The sequence below is a fragment of the Balaenoptera physalus genome (genome assembly GCF_965194825.1).
Source record: "Balaenoptera physalus genome assembly, chromosome: 14".
Classification (NCBI taxonomy): domain Eukaryota; kingdom Metazoa; phylum Chordata; class Mammalia; order Artiodactyla; family Balaenopteridae; genus Balaenoptera; species Balaenoptera physalus.
In genome coordinates, this window is record NC_138893.1 from 67,255,186 (window position 1) to 67,262,025 (window position 6,840).

The 6,840-nt window shown below is 58.3% G+C and overlaps 1 long non-coding RNA gene across 1 annotated transcript in view; it reads left to right on the forward strand.

The window, feature by feature from the left end:
* Window positions 1–324: 324 nt before the first annotated feature.
* The window catches only part of LOC309642522, a 16,776-nt gene continuing 10,260 nt past the window's right edge, over window positions 325–6,840 (forward strand). Inside the window, exon 1 of the long non-coding RNA XR_014253240.1 lies at window positions 325–387. This is a non-coding gene — a long non-coding RNA (uncharacterized lncRNA). The remainder of the gene's footprint in view (window positions 388–6,840) is intronic.

A 6,840-nucleotide genomic window follows, 5' to 3' on the forward strand; every position in this document is an offset into this window, starting at 1 on the left:
TCGCTCTCACCCTCCTTTACTGTGACCTCGCTCTCACCCTCCCTCACTCAGGCTCCCCTTCACCTTCACTCACCTAGACTCCCTGACACCCTCCCTCACTCAGGTCCCTCTCGCCTTTGCACACTCAGTTCCCTCTCACCCTCACACACTCGGACTCACTCTCACACTCACTCACCTATGCTACCACTCACCCTCCCTCTCTCAGGATCCCTCACAACTACTGTCACTCAGGCTGCCTCCCTCCCTCCCTCATTGTGATCTCGCTCTCACCCTCCTTTACTGTGACCTCGCTCTCACCCTCCCTCACTCAGGCTCCCCTTCACCTTCACTCACCTAGACTCCCTGACACCCTCCCTCACTCAGGTCCCTCTCGCCTTTGCACACTCAGTTCCCTCTCGCCCTCACTCACTCGGGCTCCCTCTAACACTCACTCACCTATGCTCCCTCTCACCCTCACTCTCTCAGGCTCCCTCACAACTACTGTCACTCAGGTTGCCTCTGACCCTCCCTCATTGTACCTCGCTCTCACCCTCCTTCCCTGTGACCTCGCTCTCACCCTCCCTCAGGCTCCTTGTAACCCTCACTCACTCAGGATCCCTCTCACCCTCACTCACTTGAGTTCCATCTCACCCTCCCTCCCTGGGGCTCCCTGTCACCCTCCGTCACTTTGGCTCCCCCTCACCCTCACTCACCTAGGCTCCCTCACACCTTCCCTCTCTCAGGCTCCCTCACAACTTCTGTCACTCAGGCTCCCTCCCACCCTCCCTCATTGTGACATCACTCTCACCCTCCCTCACTTGGGCTCCCTATCACCCTCACTCTCTCAGGCATCGTCTCACACTCACTCACCTGGACTCCCTCACACCCTCTCTCTCTCAGGCTCCCTCACAGCTTCTGTCACTCCGGATCTCTCCCACCCTCCCTCATTGTGACCTCACTCTCACCCTCCCTCAGTCAGGCTCCCCCTCACCTTTACTCACCTAGACTCCCTGTAACACTCCCTCACTCAGGTCCCTCTCCCCTTCTCATAATCAGTTCCCTGTCGCCCTCACTCACTCGGGTTCCCTCTCACCCTCACTCACTCGGGCTCACTCTCACACACACTCACCTATGCTACCACTCACCCGCCCTCTCTCAGGCTGCCTCACAACTACTGTCACTCAGGCAGCCTCCCTCCCTCCCTCATTGTGATCTCGCTGTAACCCTCCATCACTCAGGCTCCCACACACACTGACTCACTCGGGCTCCCTGTCACCCTCACTCATTCGGGATCCCTCTCACGCTCACTGACTCGGCTCGCTCTCACCCTCACTGGGGCTCCGTCACACCCTCCCTCACTCAGGCTCCCTCATACCCTCCCTCACTCAGGCTCCCTTTCACACTCCCTCACTCAGACTCCCTCTCTCCCTCCCTCAGGCTCCCTCTGTCAGGCTCTCCCAGGCAACCTGTCTCACTCAGGCTCCCTGTCACCCCCACTTCATTGTGACCTCACTCTCACCCTCCTTCACTTTGACCTCGCTCTCACTCTCCCTCAATCATGCTCCCCCTCACATTCACTCACCTAGACTCCCTGTAACCCTCCCTCACTCAGGTCTCTATAACCTTCCCTCCCTCAGTTTCCCTCTCTCCCTCACTCAGACTCCCTCTCTCCCTCCCTCACTCAGTTTCCCTGGCAACCTGTCTCACTCAGGCTCCCTTTCACCCTCCCTCATTGTGACCTCGCTCTCTCCTTGCATCACTTAGGTTCCCTGTCACCCTGACTCATTTGGGCTCCCTGGCATCCTAACTCACTCGAGATCCCTCTCACTCTCCCTCACTCAGTCTTCCTGGCAACCTGTCTCACTGAGGCTCCCTGTCACCCTCCCACATTGTACCACGCTCTCACCCTCCCTCACTCAGGCTCCCCCTCAACTTCACTCACCTAGACTCCCTCAAATCCTCTCTCACTCAAGCTCCCTCTCACCCTCACTCACTGTGACCTCGCGCTCTTTCTCCCTCACTCAGGCTCCCCCTCACCTTCACTCACCTAGACTCCCCGTAATCCTACCTCACTCAGGTCCCTCTTACCCTCACTCACTCGGGTTCCCTCTCACCCTCACTCACTCGGGTTCCCTCTCACCCTCACTCACTCGGGTTCCCTCTCACCCTCACTCACTCGGGTTCCCTCTCACCCTCACTCACTCGGGTTCCCTCTCACCCTCACTCACTCGGGATTCCTCTAACACTCACTCACCTATGCTCCCTCTCACCCTCACTCTCTCAGGCTCCCTCACAACTACTGTCACTCAGGTTGCCTCTGACCCTCCCTCATTGTACCTCGCTCTCACCCTCCTTCCCTGTGACCTCGCTCTCACCCTCCCTCAGGCTCCTTGTAACCCTCACTCACTCAGGATCCCTCTCACCCTCACTCACTTGAGTTCCATCTCACCCTCCCTCCCTGGGGCTCCCTGTCACCCTCCGTCACTTTGGCTCCCCCTCACCCTCACTCACCTAGGCTCCCTCACACCTTCCCTCTCTCAGGCTCCCTCACAACTTCTGTCACTCAGGCTCCCTCCCACCCTCCCTCATTGTGACATCACTCTCACCCTCCCTCACTTGGGCTCCCTATCACCCTCACTCTCTCAGGCATCGTCTCACACTCACTCACCTGGACTCCCTCACACCCTCTCTCTCTCAGGCTCCCTCACAGCTTCTGTCACTCCGGATCTCTCCCACCCTCCCTCATTGTGACCTCACTCTCACCCTCCCTCAGTCAGGCTCCCCCTCACCTTTACTCACCTAGACTCCCTGTAACACTCCCTCACTCAGGTCCCTCTCCCCTTCTCATAATCAGTTCCCTGTCGCCCTCACTCACTCGGGTTCCCTCTCACCCTCACTCACTCGGGCTCACTCTCACACACACTCACCTATGCTACCACTCACCCGCCCTCTCTCAGGCTGCCTCACAACTACTGTCACTCAGGCAGCCTCCCTCCCTCCCTCATTGTGATCTCGCTGTAACCCTCCATCACTCAGGCTCCCACACACACTGACTCACTCGGGCTCCCTGTCACCCTCACTCATTCGGGATCCCTCTCACGCTCACTGACTCGGCTCGCTCTCACCCTCACTGGGGCTCCCTCACACCCTCCCTCACTCAGGCTCCCTCATACCCTCCCTCACTCAGGCTCCCTTTCACACTCCCTCACTCATGCTCCCCCTCACATTCACTCACCTAGACTCCCTGTAACCCTCCCTCACTCAGGTCTCTCTAACCTTCCCTCCCTCAGTTTCCCTCTCTCCCTCACTCAGGCTCCCTCTCTCCCTCCCTCACTCAGTTTCCCTGGGAACCACTCTCACTCAGTCTCCCTGGAAACCTCTCTCATTCAGGCTACCTTTCACCCTCCGTCACTTTGGCTCCCCCTCACCCTCACTCACCTAGGCTCCCTCACACCTTCCCTCTCTCAGGCTCCCTCACAACTTCTGTCACTCAGGCTCCCTCCCACCCTCCCTCATTGTGACATCACTCTCACCCTCCCTCACTTGGGCTCCCTATCACCCTCACTCTCTCAGGCATCGTCTCACACTCACTCACCTGGACTCCCTCACACCCTCTCTCTCTCAGGCTCCCTCACAGCTTCTGTCACTCCGGATCTCTCCCACCCTCCCTCATTGTGACCTCACTCTCACCCTCCCTCAGTCAGGCTCCCCCTCACCTTTACTCACCTAGAGTCCCTGTAACACTCCCTCACTCAGGTCCCTCTCCCCTTCTCATAATCAGTTCCCTGTCGCCCTCACTCACTCGGGTTCCCTCTCACCCTCATTCACTCGGGCTCACTCTCACACACACTCACCTATGCTACCACTCACCCGCCCTCTCTCAGGCTGCCTCACAACTACTGTCACTCAGGCAGCCTCCCTCCCTCCCTCATTGTGATCTCGCTGTAACCCTCCATCACTCAGGCTCCCACACACACTGACTCACTCGGGCTCCCTGTCACCCTCACTCATTCGGGATCCCTCTCACGCTCACTGACTCGGCTCGCTCTCACCCTCACTGGGGCTCCCTCACACCCTCCCTCACTCAGGCTCCCTCATACCCTCCCTCACTCAGGCTCCCTTTCACACTCCCTCAGTCAGACTCCCTCTCTCCCTCCCTCAGGCTCCCTCTGTCAGGCTCTCCCAGGCAACCTGTCTCACTCAGGCTCCCTGTCACCCCCACTTCATTGTGACCTCACTCTCACCCTCCTTCACTTTGACCTCGCTCTCACTCTCCCTCAATCATGCTCCCCCTCACATTCACTCACCTAGACTCCCTGTAACCCTCCCTCACTCAGGTCTCTCTAACCTTCCCTGCCTCAGTTTCCCTTTCTCCCTCACTCAGACTCCCTCTCTCCCTCCCTCAGGCTCCCTCTGTCCCTCCCTCACTCAGTCTCCCAGGCAACCTGTCTCACTCAGGCTCCCTGTCACCCCCACTTCATTGTGACCTCACTCTCACCCTCCTTCACTTTGACCTCGCTCTCACTCTCCCTCAATCAGGCTCCTCCTCACATTCACTCACCTAGACTCCCTGTAACCCTCCCTCACTCAGGTCTCTCTAACCTTCCCTCCCTCAGTTTCCCTCTCTCCCTCACTCAGGCTCCCTCTCTCCCTCCCTCACTCAGTTTCCCTGGGAACCACTCTCACTCAGTCTCCCTGGAAACCTCTCTCATTCAGGCTACCTTTCACCCTCCCTCACTGTGACCTCGCTCTCATCCTCCATTACTCAGGCTCCCTCTCACCGTGACTTATTCGGGTTCCCTGTCACACTCACTCACTCGGGCTCCCTCTCACCCTCCCTCACTGGGGCTCCCTCATACCCTCCCTTACTCAGTCTGCCTCTCACACTTCCTAAGATGGAATCCCTCTCTCCCTCACTCAGTCTCCCTCTCTCCCGCCCTCACTCCGTCTCCCTGGCAACCTGGTTCCCTCTCACTCTCCCTGATTGTGACCTTGCTGTCACCCTCCATCACTCAGGGGCCCTCTCACCTGCTCCCTCACACAGTTCCTCACTCAGGCTCCCTCATACACTCCCTATTTCAAGCTCCCTGGCAACCTATCTCACTCAGGCTCCCTCTCACCCTCAGTCATTTTGACCTCGCTCTCACCCTCCCGCTCACCCTCACTCACCTAGGCTCCGTCTAACCCTCCCTCACTCAGCTCCCTCTCACCTTCCCTCACTCAGTTGCTTTCTCACCCTGAGTCATTCGGGCTCTCTGTCACCCTCACTCACTCGGGATCCCTCTCACTCTCCCTCACTTGGGATCCCTTTAAGCCTCCCTCACTGGATCTCCCTCACACCTTCCCTCCCTCAGGCTCTCTCATACCCTCACTCACTCAGGCTCCGTTTCACACTCCCTCACTCAGTCTCCCTGTCACCCTGTCCCACTGAAGCTCCCTGTCACCCTCCCTCATTGTACATCGCTCTCACCCTCCTTCCCTGTGACCTCGCTCTCACCCTCCCTCACTCAGGCTCCCACTCAACTTCACTCACCTAGACTCCTTCTAATCCTCTCTTACTCAAGCTCCCACTCACCCTCACTCACTGTGACCTCGCGCTCTCTCTCCCTCACTCTGGTTCCCTTACAACCTCTGTCATTCAGGCTCCATGTCACCCTCCCTCATTGTGACCTTTCTCTCACCCTCCATCACTCAGGGCCCCCTCACCTTCCCTCACTTAGAATCCCTCACACAATTCCTCACTCAGGCTCCCTCATACACTCCCTATTTCAAGCTCCCTGGCAACCTCTCTCACTCAGGCTCCCTCTCACCCTCACTCATTTTGACCTCGCTCTCACACTCCCTCCCTCAGGCTCCCCCTCACCTTCAATATCCTACACTCCCTGTAATCCTCCCTCACTCAGGCCCTCTCCCCTTCCCACACTCAGTTCCCTGTCGCACTCACTCAGGCTCCCTCTCACCCTCACACACTTGGACTCACTCTCACACTCACTCACCTATGCTACCACTCACGCTTCCTCTCTCAGGCTCCCTCACAACTACTGTCACTCAGGCTGCCTCCCTCCATCCCTCATTGTGATCTCGCTCTCACCCTCCATCATTCAGACTCCCACACACACTGATTCACTCGGGCTCCCTGTCACCCTCACGCACTCGTGATCCCGCTCACCCTCACTCACTCGGCTTCCTCTCACCCTCACTGGGGCTCCCTCACACCCTCCCTCACTCAGGCTCCCTCAGAACCTCTCTCACTCAGGCTCCATCCCACCCTCCCTCATTGTGCCCTAGCTCTCACCCTCCAGCACTCAGGCTCCCTGTCACACTCACTCACTCGGGATCCCTATCACTCTCCCTCACTTGGGCTCCCTCACACTTTCCCTCACTCAGGCTCCCTCATACCCTCCCTCACTCAGGCTCCCTTTCACACTCCCTCTCTCAGACTCCGTCTCTCCCTCACTCAGGCTCCCTCTCTCCTTTCCTCACTCAGTGTCCCTGGCAACCTGTCTCACTGAGGCTCCCTGTCACCCTCCCTCATTGTACCTCGCTCTCACCCTCCTTCCCTGTGACCTCGCTCTCACCCTCCCTCACTCAGGCTCCCCCTCAACTTCACTCACCTAGACTCCCTCTAATCCTCTCTCACTCAAGCTCCCTCTCACCCTCCCTCACTGTGACCTCGTGCTCTCTCTCCCGCACTCAGGCTCCCCCTCACCTTCACTCACCTAGACTCCCCGTAACCCTCCCTCACTCCGGTCCCTCTCACCCTCACTCACTCGGGTTCCCTCTCACCCTCACTCATTCGGGCTCCCTCTCACACTCCCTCCCTGGGACTCCCTCTCTCCCTCACTCAGACTCCCTCTCTCC